We start from the raw sequence: 14,084 nt of genomic DNA on the forward strand, positions 1-14,084 counted from the left end.
CCTTGACTTCCAGTATCAGGAGCTTCAAGTGGAATCCGGAGGCGGATCGAGCGTTTCTGGATTTGAAGAGGCGATTCACCAACGCACCGATTCTCTCTCAACCGGACACGGCCCGTCAGTTCGTTGTTGAAGTGGACGCGTCTGATGTGGGAGTTGGCGCCATCCTGTCGCAGCGATGCTCCACGGACAGTAAACTCCATCCCTGCGCCTACTACTCTGTCGCCTTTCGCCTGCGGAGAGGAATTACGATGTGGGTAACCGGGAGCTTCTCGCGGTGAAACTTGCCTTGGAGGAGTGGCGCCACTGGTTGGAGGGGGCGGAGCAACCGTTTATTGTCTGGACGGACCACAAGAATCTTGCTTACGTGCAATCGGCTAGACGTCTCAACTCCCCGTCAGGCCAGGTGGTCGTTGTTTTTCGGACGATTTAATTTTTCCCTGACGTTCCGACCTGGATCTAAGAACGGCAAGGCGGACGCCTTGTCTCGGATGTTCTCCAAGACGGAGGAGAGTGGGTCCAAGACCGAGACAATTCTCCCCGGAACTGCGTCGTGGGAGCTGTTAGGTGGAAGATTGAGGAGGAGGTGATGGCGGCTCTTCGGACGCAGCCCGGTCCCGGTAACGGTCCACCCGGTCGGTTGTTTGTGCCTGAGTCGGTTCGTCCTGCGGTCCTCAAATGGTCCCACGCCAGCAAGATGGCTTGTCACCCTGGCGTGGCTCGGACGATGGCGTTTCTTCGCAGACGTTTTTGGTGGCCTGCCATGGCCGAGGATACTCGGGGTTATGTTGCTGCCTGTCCAGTGTGTGCGCAGAATAAGGGTACCAATCGGCCCAGCTCTGGACTACTTCACCCCCCTTCCTATTCCCCGGCCGACCATGGTCGCATCTGGCCCTGGACTTTGTCACTGGGTTGCCCGCTTCTGAGGGGAACACGGTCGTTCTGACTATCGTGGACAGATTCAGCAAGTTCGCCCACTTTGTGCCAATTGCCAAGCTTCCCTCTGCCTCGGAGACGTCCGAGATCCTGGTTAGGGAGGTTTTCAGGGTCCACGGGTTGCCCAGTGATATCGTTTCCGACCGTGGCCCTCAGTTTACCTCTGCTGTCTGGAAGTCCTTCTGTTTGGCCATTGGAGCTACAGTCAGTCTCACATCTGGTTTTCACCCCCAATCTAATGGTCAGGCGGAGAGAGCCAACCAGAAGATGGAATCCACGCTACGCTGCCTGGCCTCTTCCAACCCCACCTCCTGGGTCTCTCAGTTGCCTTGGGTTGAGTATGCCCACAATACTCTCCCTACATCTGCCACTGGGATGTCTCCCTTCCAGTGCCTGTATGGCTACCAACCTCCCTTGTTCCCTTCCCAGGAGAAGGAGCTCTCAGTGCCTTCTGTTCAGGCCCATATTCGTCGTTGCCACCGGACCTGGCATCGGGCCAGAAAGGCACTCCTTAGAGTTTCGGACCGGTATCAGCTCCAGGCGAATCGTCGCCGGATCCCCGCTCCCACCTACACCATCGGAGATAGGGTCTGGTTGGCCACACGGGATCTTCCTTTACGGACTGAGTCTAGGAAGTTGTTACCGAAGTTCATTGGTCCGTTTATGGTGGAGAAGGTGATCAATCCGGTGGCAGTTCGACTCAAACTCCCGAGGACGCTCAGAGTCCATCCCACCTTTCATGTCTCCTGCCTCAAGCCTGTTTTCCTCAGTCCTCTGTTGCCTCCTCCGCCTCCTCCTCCTCCTCCTCGGATGATCGGAGGTGGTCCTGCCTACACGGTGCGACGCATCATGGATTCCAGACGGCGGGGCCGGGGTTTCCAGTATCTCGTGGACTGGGAGGGGTATGGTCCTGAAGAGAGGAGTTGGATTCGCGGCGACAGATCCTAGATGCTGACCTCATCCGTGACTTCTACCGCCTCCATCCTGGCGCTCCGGGAGTCCGCCCGGTGGCGTTACGTCGGAGGGGGTACTGTAACGATCCCGGCAGTCTGAGTCGGGTCCTGTCTGTGGACTAGTTTTTCTGCTCGGGATCTCCAGTTTCCCGAGGGTTCTGGAAACGCTCCGGGGAGCTCTCTCTGATTTCCGCACCTGCATCCCATCTGCAATCTGCACACCTGGTCCTGATCATCACCCTTCTTAGGCTCTGGCCTAACATCCATTCCCTGCCGGATCGTTAGCCATGAACAGTAGGTTTACCAGAGTATCAGTCTTAGAGCTTCTAGCGGTAGTTTTGTTGTTTTTGCACCTTGTTGGTTTGTTGTTTACTTACCTCCGTTTTGTTCCATCTGCAGTCACTCGTCCGGAACCTTCATCCAACCTCTGCCTGGTGGTCGGCGGCTGCCGAGCCATGATGGGATCAACCACTGCACCCCCAACAACTAATCAACGCCGCCCGCTCTGTTCCCTGGATTATTCAGCATCACTCTTGAATTTGTAAATAAACACTCACCTTCGTTTCAACTTACCTTGTCCTGGTCTGCTTCTGGGTTCTGGCTTTGTAACTCGTGACACTTATCTTGTTAAGTGTGTTCAGGTGGGTTGGCTGCGCCCACTAATTGGCTACACCTTTGAATGGGGTCTGTTTGAATAGACTAAAATGGTCTGTTTGAATAGACTAAAATGAACAGCTGTCACACTCTGGCTCTGGGGACTTTATATGTTGAGCCAGGGTGTGTAGATTCCGTGTGTTTATGTGCTGTGTTTTGAGTGTCTAGTTGTTCTAGGTCTATGTTGGCCAGAGTGGCTCCCAATCAGAGGCAACGAGTGTCAGCTGTTGTGGGTTGTCTCTGATTGGGAGCCATATTTAAACTGTATGTTTTCCCTTGGGTGTTGTGGGTTTTTGTTCCGTGTCGGTATTTGTTTGCCGTGGACTTCACGAGTCGTGTTTTGTTTGGTATACTTTAACTATTAAAGTCATGTTTGTTTCACACGCTGCGCCTTGGTCTACTCACTCCTACGACGAGCGTGACAGAAAAACCCACCGTACCAGGACCAAGCAGCGTGTCCAGGAGCAGTCAGCCTGGTCCAGCCCGTTCCTGCCACTCGCACCAAGTCAGGGGTGCGAGTCGTCAGCCTGGTTCAGCCCGTTCCTGCTACTCGCACCAAGCCCGGGGTGCGAGTCGTCAGCCAGGTCCGGCCCGTCGCTGCTCCACGCACCAAGCCAAGGGTGCGAGTCGTCAGTCCGGTGAGGCTCGTTCCGGCTCCACGCACCAAGCCAGGGGTGCGTATCGTCAGCCCGGTCCGGTCCGTTGCTGCTCCACGCACCAAGCCAGGGGGGCGCATCGTCAGCCAGGTCCGGTCCGTTCCTGCCTCACGCGCCAAGCCAGGGGTGCGCGTCGTCAGTCCGGTGCCTGATCAGGTACCGGTCAGCTGCTCCACAACGGAGCGTAAGCAATCCGCTCCGTCGATGTCCAGTCCAGATCCAGCCAGCGGGGTCAGACCGGACCAGGGGCGCTACGGGGGTATTATGGAAGGGTGGTGGTCAAGCCCGGAGCCGGAGCCGCCTCCGAGGAGGAATGCCCACCCAGCCCTCCCTGGGGGGGGGGGGTACTGTCACACTCTGGCTCTGGGGACTTTATATGTTGAGCCAGGGTGTGTAGATTCCGTGTGTTTATGTGCTGTGTTTTGAGTGTCTAGTTGTTCTAGGTCTATGTTGGCCAGAGTGGCTCCCAATCAGAGGCAACGAGTGTCAGCTGTTGTGGGTTGTCTCTGATTGGGAGCCATATTTAAACTGTATGTTTTCCCTTGGGTGTTGTGGGTTTTTGTTCCGTGTCGGTATTTGTTTGCCGTGGACTTCACGAGTCGTGTTTTGTTTGGTATACTTTAACTATTAAAGTCATGTTTGTTTCACACGCTGCGCCTTGGTCTACTCACTCCTACGACGAGCGTGACAACAGCTTTGAATGTGTAAAACACTAATGGCATGCTAGCTCCATCCTGGTGGCACAGTGGACTAATTCCATGGATAAAGAACAGAAGATTATAGGTTCAATTCTCACTGATGTCGTGTCACAATAAAACAATGATGTGTTTGCATAATTAGGCCTAATGCCTAAGGAAATTAATTTCCATGTGTCCTATCTGTAATTGGAGTTCAAAAAAGTTAACCCAAAATGAGCTAGCAGTGTAATTAAAAGTCTTATTGAAATGTTCAGTGAAAGTTTTAAGGAAGTTATTCAAAAACATCCAAATAACCTATAATTTCCATTGTCAGAGTGTTAATAAAACCTCCCAGGAAAACTTTCAACGAACTGGAGTAAAACTTTCTCAGAACCTCCCTACAACCTAAAAATAAAAGTTCCCAGAACAGGTTACATTTTCACTTCTGTTCTCAGAACGTTTAAAAAACGTTCAGTTTTACCGGTCAGGAAACGTATGTCTTCGTTCCCACAACCAATGTGAAACCAGAAACATACGTTCCCACAACTTCCAAGAAACCAAATGTGCTAGCTGGGAGAGCTTTTGTAATACTGTTCCATTATTACTTCTAATTGCCCTGGCAGCATTGCGCCTTTCACAGTCATGCTGATAAAGAGTATTTGGATCAGAGCGTTAATTTGCCGGAGAGTCATAGATCTCACCAGAAGGGGAGACCGAGTGTGCCAGCGTATCAAACACAGCCCGAGGGACAATGAGAAAACAGTTTGTCGTGACTTGTTCCCAGAGAAATATTTATTTTTATGATCGCATTCCAAATTATTTAGTTCTGGCTGTTTTTCTTCCCGTCTAAGTTCAAATTTCAACCAATTGTAATAATTTACTTGCATAAATATTACTTGCCATGTGTCTATGCAAACAAAGTTACAAAACAATTAGTTCAAAACATAGAAAAGACCAAGAGAGCCAAGACAGAAAAAAACTTGTGAGAAAATGCGAGAAATGCAAATTTAGTGTGAATGAAAGCACAGAGCTGCTTTGTAAAGCTCACTACGTCTAAATTGTATCTGCATTTGAGAGTTTACCCTTCACTGAGGAGGGATTATGAGGCCATGGCACTGTCAAGGTATTTGGATAGACGGTCCATTTTCTTTCCTACTCCCGATGTGCCAGAATGAAAGTTTGACTGAGAGGAGGATCTGCAATCATGGCTGAGCCAAGGAGATAGTTTCCATGGCGACAGGCAGCATCTGCACAGGAACGGGTGGGCATGACAGGAGCTGTCACCTGCCCTCCCGTGTCGTATATATTTTCATCTTGCGCACAGTGGAACTGTCAGTGTGACCACCACACTGTACTCCCTCTCCCTCTCTTTCACATGCTCTCAAACATACAGAAGCACTCACAGTCTCTCTCTCTCTCTCTCTCTCTCTCACACACACACACACACACACACACACACACACACACACACACACACACACACACACACACAATAACCATATGTTCGAAAACTTGTCACTTTGTGAATGCATGTGCATCTGACAGGGTAAATTGAATGCATGTGGAATAATGATGTGTAGATGTTCAATACTCCCAGATACACGCCAGCCACACATCTGAATGTAAATCAAATCAAAGATTAGCTTTTTACCTAAACATGGAGCTGACATCACTGGACTCATATGAGAAAAAAAGCATGCAATTGCTATAAATAATTTACAAGCCAGGACTTCAAGAACTGACATATGCATGCTTTAGCAGAGTAACTTTGTACTAGCCTTGTATTACCAGACTGATTACTGCTGAATCCGTGTAGCTAAACAGAATGTAAGCTCGCAAGACTTCCAGATGGTTCCAGGGATGTAGCTCAGTTGATAGAGCATGGCGTTTGCAACGCCAGGGTTGTGGGTTCAATTCCCACAGGGGGCCAGTATAAAAAAAAAAATGTATTCACTAACTGTAAGTCGCTCTGGATAAGAGCGTCTGCTAAATGACTAAAATGTAAATGTTGTACGAGGTTAACTTTGGACTCCAATTAATCAAAATCTTATCTATTTTGTCCCTCACCTCAATTGCTTGAAATTGCTTGTATTTTTCTAAATACGAGGATGTAAAAAAAAACAGACACATTTCTACAGGAGCAAAATGGCAGAGCCTTACCTAGCCACACTCTAGATGGAGTATGTTGACAGGACTCATACTGCATTCCTAGAGTATCTACAATGAATCACTTAATTGTCCTCCAGGGAGAATTCTTATACATTTTAACTCTGGAGACACAGTTACAAAATGCACAGACAAACTAGAGTTTGCTTTTATTGAGGTGACTTGTTACATTGTTAGGTTGCTGAAGTGTAGTGATTATTTATTTACTTTTTCAACTTGCCTGGATTTGATTCACTTTAAACTAGAAATTGGTTGCGCAAGCAAGGGCATCGCTAGAAGTGTTGTCACGTAAATTAAATCATGTCAAATAAAGCAACTATTCCCATTCATTAGGCTATATTCAGTTTTATCTGATACTCTGAAAATGTTTATTTGCCACTATCTCACAACAGTGCAAGTCAGCATTGAGTTTTTGCTTGAACACGCTCCCTGTCATCATTTGAAATGATATGCTTGAACAGAGGTTGATCATTGGTTGAGTTGTCACATCAACTGAAAAGGTAAACCGATGTCTTGTGCACTGGGGCAAAATGATACGATATCGTTCCACTTCTCTGAATTGGTGAGAATTACTTTCACACCAGCTGGGAATCTAACACCTTTTTGTATTGGTAAACTAGGTTGCCTTTTTTTTCTCATTTTGGCAGGAAATGCTATCACAGCTGTTAAAACAAAACAAGCAACCCCTTTCAAATGATCCAGGTTTGACAGATATCCACCTTAGATGGCCCATGGCAGTCAGTACGGGTATGAAGTACAGTTGACCGGACATTGCTGAACACACCCTGAATCTAACACCCCCTCCAATTGAACCAGATGTGAAAGCCAACTTAGACTGGCAGGTTGACCAGATATAACTGAAGAGGAATCCACCACAGTGGGGTCAGTGTGTAGGCCTATCACTCAGACAGGACGATGAGCCTGGACACCGACGCAGCTACGCAACAGACGGAGTATGTTTTTTGGCTGAAGGACCACTGAAGCGCGGCTCCGGGGTCGACGCCTCGCTAAATGGCACAACACACACACACAGGAAGACACACAGAGGAGCGATGGGTTTAACCCTACCTGACTTATAACGGCTGATACGGTTGAGCATGACGCGGGTAGAAAGATTGCTGGTCCGATTAGCCTGGCAAACGCTCCCCCCGTTTTAGTGGGCTATAATAAAGGGGGCCATCTGTTGCCGCTGGAGATACGAGGCCTACGTGCCGTGTGCCAAGACAGGGGAGGTGGTAATTGCTTCTGTTTGCCATATTTAAGGTCCGCCATCGCTCGTCATCGACGTGCTGGACGTAGTGTGTAAACAAGATGGGCCTGCTTCTGCTTTTCTTTCACTACATAGAAGCCAACAATTCCTCGACCCAAGAAAAATGGATTAGACGGAATGGAAATGTGTTACTCTGAGCTAAATGTTTTAACATAATGTCGGAGAGCTTAATCAACCTGCTAATATTCCCTGGCAAGAAGCAAATAGAAAATGACTTACTTTACACAAAGTCAGTCCTTGTTCACCTTCACCCCTAGAATTTGATTTATTATGTACATCGAGCCAGGTATAGTTTTGTGGTTGTAAATTATTTAGGCAGGGCACTTTGCACTTTGCATGTAAAGATCATGCAAATCCCTGTATACAGGATTGATAGTAGCTTTTACCCAGCCTTCCTCTTTGTAGAGTGAATGTGAGATTATGGAGTCTGGCAAATCAAGTTTAGATCGGTTTAATATTGGAATAAAATCCAGGCTTTTATACCCTAGTCAATGTATTGATTGGTTGCAGAATACTTAGGGCACTTTGCGTTCCACCTATGTAAAACAAATGATTCTTAACAAATCCATGTATGCAGGATAGTGATTAAGATTGTGGGGTTTAATACTGATATAAAATCCAGCCTTTTAGACCCTTGTCAATGTTTTGATAATAGTCTGTTTGACATGTGGCTTTCATTAACCAGAGGGCATTTTTCCATGAAATCTCCCTGCCCTTCATGCAAATGACTCTACAGATCTGGCAACCCTCACCCGTCCCAATCCTCATTAATCCTCTACACGGGGCAGCCACTAATCAACACTGTGGACAGATGACACTCAGAGGACGTCCCCGCATCTACAGTTCCTTCAGAAAGTATTCATACCCCTTGACTTATTCCACATTTTGTTGTGTTACAGCCTGAAATCAAAATGGATTCAATATATTTTTTTCTCTCACCCATCTACACACAATACCCCATAATGACAAAGTGAAAACATGTTTTTAGAAATGTTTGCAAATGTATTGAAAATCAAATACAGAAATATCTCATACATGTTAGAATCACCTTTGGCAGTGATTACAGCTGTGTGCCTTTCTGGGTAAGTCTCTAAGAGCTTTGCACACCTGGATTGTACAATATTTGCACATTATTATTTTAGAAATTCTTCAAGCTCTGTCAAGTTGGTTGTTGATCATTGCTAGACAGCCATTTTCAAGTCTTGCCATAGACTTTCAAGCCGATTTAAGTCAAAACTGTAACTCCAGTGTATATTTGGTCTTGTGTTTTAGGTTATTGTCCTGCTGAAAGGTGAATTTGTCTCCCAGTGTCTGTTGGAAAGCAGACAGTACCAGGTTTTCCTCTAGGATTTTGACATTGCTTAGCTCTATTCCATTTCTTTTATCTTAAAAAAACTCCTAGTCCTTGGCGATGACAAGCCATAACCCATAACATGATGCAGCCACCACCATGCTTGAAAATATGAAGAGTAGTACTCAGTGATGTGTTGTATTGGATTTGCCCCAAACATAACTTTGTATTCAGGACATAAAGTTAATTTCAATTACAAATTTTTGGCAGTTTTACTTTAGTGCCTTATTGCAAACAGAATGCTTGTTTTGGAATATTTCTTATTCTGTACAGTCTTCCTTCTTTTCACTCTGTCATTTAGGTTAGTATTGTGGATAAACTACAATGTTGTTGATCCATCCTCAGTTTTCTCCTATCGCAGCCATTAAACGTTGTATCTGTTTTAATATCACCATTGGCCTTATGGTGAAATACCTGAGTGGTTTCCTTTCTCTTAGGAAGGATGCCTGTATCTTTGTAGTGACTGGGTGTATTGATACAACATCCAAAGTGTAATTAATAACTTCACCATGCTCAAAGGGATAGTCAATGTCATTTCTTACATTTATTTTTACCCCATCTTCCAATAGGTGCCCTTCTTTGCGAGGCATTGGAAAACCTCCCTGGTCTTTGTGGTTGAATCTGTGTTTGAAATTCACTGCTTGACTGAGGGACCTTGCAGATAATTGTATGTGTGGGGTACAGAGATGAGGTAGTCATTCAAAAATCATGTTAAACACTATTATTGCACACAGAGTGAGTCCATACAACTTATTATGTGACATTTTTACTCCTGAACTTATATAAACTTGCCAAAATAAAGGGGTTGAATACTTATTGACTCAAGACATTTCAGCTTTTCATTTGTAATTCATTTGTAAACATTTCCAAAAACATAATTCCACTTATGGGGTATTGTGTATAGGCCAGTGACACAAAATCTCAATATAATATTTTTAAAATTCAGGCTGTAACACAGCAAAATGTGGAAAAAGTCAAGGGGTGTGAATACTTTCTGAAGGCACTGTACATCATCGACAAGATAGAGAGACCACATGAGCAATGGAGAGAAAGGGCAAGAGAGGGAAAGGGGAAAAAAGAGAGAGAGAGGGAAAAGAGAGAGCGATGGAAGAGAGAAATGCGAAAGAAAGAGGAGAGAGACGACCGCGTACAAATAATGAGTGATTATAAGGAAAGAGAGGAGACAGGAGAGACAGAGACAGAATGTTTGTGTGAGAAATGGAGCAGCCCGTCCTCCAGTAATTAAGTCTTGCCTTCCAGCTCCTCAGTCTTAAGTCTCTCACCACGTCTAATTTACATTAGCCGCCTCACAGCCACATCCAGCAGAACCATTTAATCAGGCAGAATTTGTTTAGAATAATGAACTTTTCTTGGAAGCTTTACATTTACATTTTTAGTCATTTAGCAGACGCTCTTATCCAGAGCGACTTACTGTTAGTGAGTGCATACATTTTATTTATTTTTTTCATACCCCCGTGGGAATCGAACCCACAACGCTTGGAAGCTTTTCTTGGAAGCTTTACATTTGGCGTTAGGGCATAGGTTGTTTCAGGTTAGGGAATAGCTTGTGGCAGTTGGTATTGTTTATGTCCATATACACCTGGTAGTTTTTTCAGGTATAGGATGGATTTTTTCAGGAAAGGTTGATTTATGCCACAGATTAACCATTATATTGACCAGATACTATAATGGGAGCTTTTCAATTAAAATAAATGTCTTCAAAAATGGAAGGCAGTCTGGAGGAGATCAGGTGGGACCATTCTAGCCAACGAGAGTGCAGATACACGTGTGAACAACAGGCACAACGGTTTCCACTTGTTATCACAGCCACAAAGTCAAAATTGGCTATATCATAATAATTCATGAAAACAAAAACGTGCTTTTTGGTCTCAATTTAAGGTTAGCCATGTGGTTAACGTTAGGGTTAGAATCAATATTTAAGAAGAAAAATTGTAGAAATAGGTGGGGTTTATTACTTTGTGGCTATGGTAACTAGTGGCGACCAGGCACAACTCCGATATAAAGTGTTTTTTCTCAAAGTTGCTGGTATGTCACATGTCCTACTTATATCAGTACACTCGTAACAACCTAATCATTACAAAAACGTATATTCTGTCAAATAAGCTACATGTAGCAAATAAGCCATAAATGTTAACCTAATACGACACTCTCATTGACCTCCATACAAAAACTCCTCGCTTGGTGAGCAAAAAAACCCTAAAAGATGCCACCTGCTGGAGAAGACAGATTTTGGGCCCAGTTATCTCACTCGCGTCACCTTTTCCTCTCTATTTATTCTCACAGAAGGGTTATGAATGTCGTATAATCAAACTTTGCTGTGTTCTTGCCACAGAAATGTTTTGGTACCCTTCCCCAGATCTGTGCCGACACAATCCTGTCTCGGAGCTCTACGGACAATTCCTTCGACCTCATGGCTTGGTTTTTGCTTTGACATGCGGTGTCAACTGTTGGACCTTAAATAGACAGGTGTGCCTTTCCAAATCATTGAATCAATCAATTGAATTACCACAGGTGGACTCCAATCAAGTTGTAGAAGCATGTCAGGGATGATCAATCAATGGAAATACTTATGTAAATAAGGTATTTCTGTTATAAATTTTTTTATACATTTGCAAAGATTTCTAAAAACCTGTTTTCGCTTTGTCATTATGGGGTATTGTGTGTAGATTGATGAGGATTTTTATTTATTTAATCCATTTTAGAATAAGGCTGTAACGTAACAAAATGTGGAAAAAGGGAAGGGGTCTGAATACTTTCCGAATACACTGTAGATAATTTGATTACGTTGAAATGTTGAAGTTGAAATGGTGCTGGAATAGTGGAGGCAGCTCCTGTTTGCTTTGCGACTTGCGGTAACTCTCTGTGGTTCTAAGTCAATAGTTGTTTAGTAGTCCGAAAATGTTGTAAACATTAACTTGATTGACCATGCTGTAGGTCAAGTAACTATTCGTTACATGCAAAATGCTTTGTGGACTTCACTGGACAGATGTTGCTCTCCGATTTTGTGATGAAACAAATGTGTGGTTGAATTTATTCTGCCACTGTGTCTTCGTATTGTCTTGGCCTTACACCTCGATCACACCAACAACGTTATTGCGTTTTGGTACACCAGAAGTACATTCATTTCCAATCGAACGCTGCGTTTGTCTTGCAGCATTGCATTGCAGAGGCAGTTGCAGTGCGTTCTGTGTGGTGCATACGTTGCATCAGACTGTATGCATAGACGGCTTGACATAAATGGTAGCAGAAGGCGAATGTTGAACTTTTGCTGCACACATATCCAGATGATGCTGCGTACCATTTTGCGCAATGACGCTGTCGGTGTGATCGAGGCGTTAGGCCTATATATCAACGTTGCAAGGCATATGAACTAACAGGTTATAGAGCAAACAACGCAATTATCACAACACATAGGTTGTAATGTGGCTTTTTCTTTTCTGGTATGGCTTCCCCAGTGATTTTACTGTACAGGACTACATAACAGTGACTGTATTTCTCTGTAGTGTATTAATACAGTCATATGTTAGGGTCAGTCTTCTTACTAACATGTTTTGACTACCAATGCCTTAGTAACTTTAAACCACCGACACTAATTGCAAATGCTGATGTTATTAATAAGAAACCCTCATGGCAACTGTTGATAGTGCCTCACTTTTCCCCAACCCAGCTGGGTATGAAATGATGTACAATTTCACCAAAGAATTGATCTTGAGTCTGTCCTCCCAGAAGTGGTGTGTGTACAGCAGCAGAGGCTGTGTTGTTCTCCAAATGCTGCACACGTTGTTTTATTTTGTCTGTCACTACGTTTTAGTAGTGTACCTAAAGTCTACTATTCATAAACAGTAGATGCTATACTGTCTCTCTCTCTCTCTCTCTGTTGTCTGTTTTCTGTCTTTAGTAATGCACATTGCACAGTGGTTGCTACATGCTTTCACTTTTGTCTCTTTTCTTCAGTGGTGCACCTGTATTGCCCATTATCAGTAGTAGCCAATTCCCCTCATTGTTTTCTGTCCACCCTTTGTAGTGGCACACAAATAGTAGCACAGAGGTAGGCAACTATTTTTTCTGGAGTGCTGCAGGTACTGTAGGATTTTGTTCCAACATAGGCATCACGTCTGAACAACTGAGCTAATTGATCAGTTTAGCGATTGCCTAAATTCAACACACCTGGTCTTCCAGGTCGGTTAAATCAAAAACATGAAGTTCCTGTGGCACTCCAGGACCAGGGTTGCCTACCCCTGCAGTAGCACATTGGTAAATTCAACTGATTTTACAGTACAGTCGTGGTCAAAAGTTGAGAATGACACAAGTATTGGTCTTCACAAAGTTTGCTGCTTCAGTGTTTTTAGATATTTTTGTCAGATGTTACTATGGTATACTGAAGTATAATTACAAGCATTCCATAAGTGTCAAGGCTTTTATTGACAATTACATTAAGTTTATGCAAAGAGTCAATATTTGCAGTGTTGACCCTTCTTTTTCAAGACCTCTGCAATCCACCCTGGCATAATGTCAATTAACTTCTGGGCCACATCCTGACTGATGGCAGCCCATTCTTCATAATCAATTTGTGGGTTTTTGTTTGTCCACCCGCCTCTTGAGGATTGACCACAAGTTCTCAATGGGATTAAGGTCTGGGGAGTTTCCTGGCCATGGACCCAAAATGTAGATGTTTTGTTCCCCGAGCCACTTAGTTATCACTTTTGCCTTATGGCAAGATGGTCCATCATGCTGGAAAAGGCATTGTTCGTCACCAAACTGTTCTTGGATGGTTGGGAGAAGTTGCTCTCGGAAGATGTGTTGGTACCAGTCTTTATTCATGGCTGTGTTCATAGTCTCCCGAGTGGCGCAGTGGTCTAAGGCACTGCATTGCAGTGCTAGCTGTGCCACTAGAGATCCTGGTTCAAATCCAGGCTCTGTCGTAGCCGACCGGGAGACCCATGGGGCGGCGCACAATTGGTCCAGGGTAGGGGAGGGAATGGCTGGCATGGATGTAGCTCAGTTGGTAGAGCATGGCGTTTGCAACGCCAGGGTTGTGGGTTTGATTCCCACAGGGGGCCAGTATGAAAAAATATTTTTTTTTAAATAATGTATGCACTCACTAACTGTAAGTTGCTCTGGAGAAGAGCGTCTGCTAAATGACTAAAATGTAAAAATGTGTTCTTAGGCAAAATTGTGAGTGAGCCCACTCCCTTGGCTGAGAAGCAACCCCACACATGAATGGTCTCAGGATGCTTTACTGTTGGCATGACACAGGACTGATGGTAGCGCTCACCTTGTCTTCTCCGGACAAGCTTTTTTCCGGATGCCCCAAACAATCGGAAAGGGGATTCATCAGAGAAAATGACTTTATCCCAGTCCTCAGCAGTCCAATCCCTGTACCTTTTGCAGAATATCAGTCTG

At 44.8% G+C, this 14,084-nt stretch overlaps 1 protein-coding gene across 1 annotated transcript in view; it reads left to right on the forward strand.

Annotated features, from left to right (window-relative positions):
* The window catches only part of LOC121571777 (atrial natriuretic peptide receptor 1-like), a 123,950-nt gene that overhangs the window by 11,450 nt on the left and 98,416 nt on the right, over nucleotides 1-14,084 (forward strand). The window lies entirely within an intron of this gene.

Source organism: Coregonus clupeaformis, chromosome 8 (assembly GCF_020615455.1).
Source record: "Coregonus clupeaformis isolate EN_2021a chromosome 8, ASM2061545v1, whole genome shotgun sequence".
NCBI classification, from domain to species: domain Eukaryota; kingdom Metazoa; phylum Chordata; class Actinopteri; order Salmoniformes; family Salmonidae; genus Coregonus; species Coregonus clupeaformis.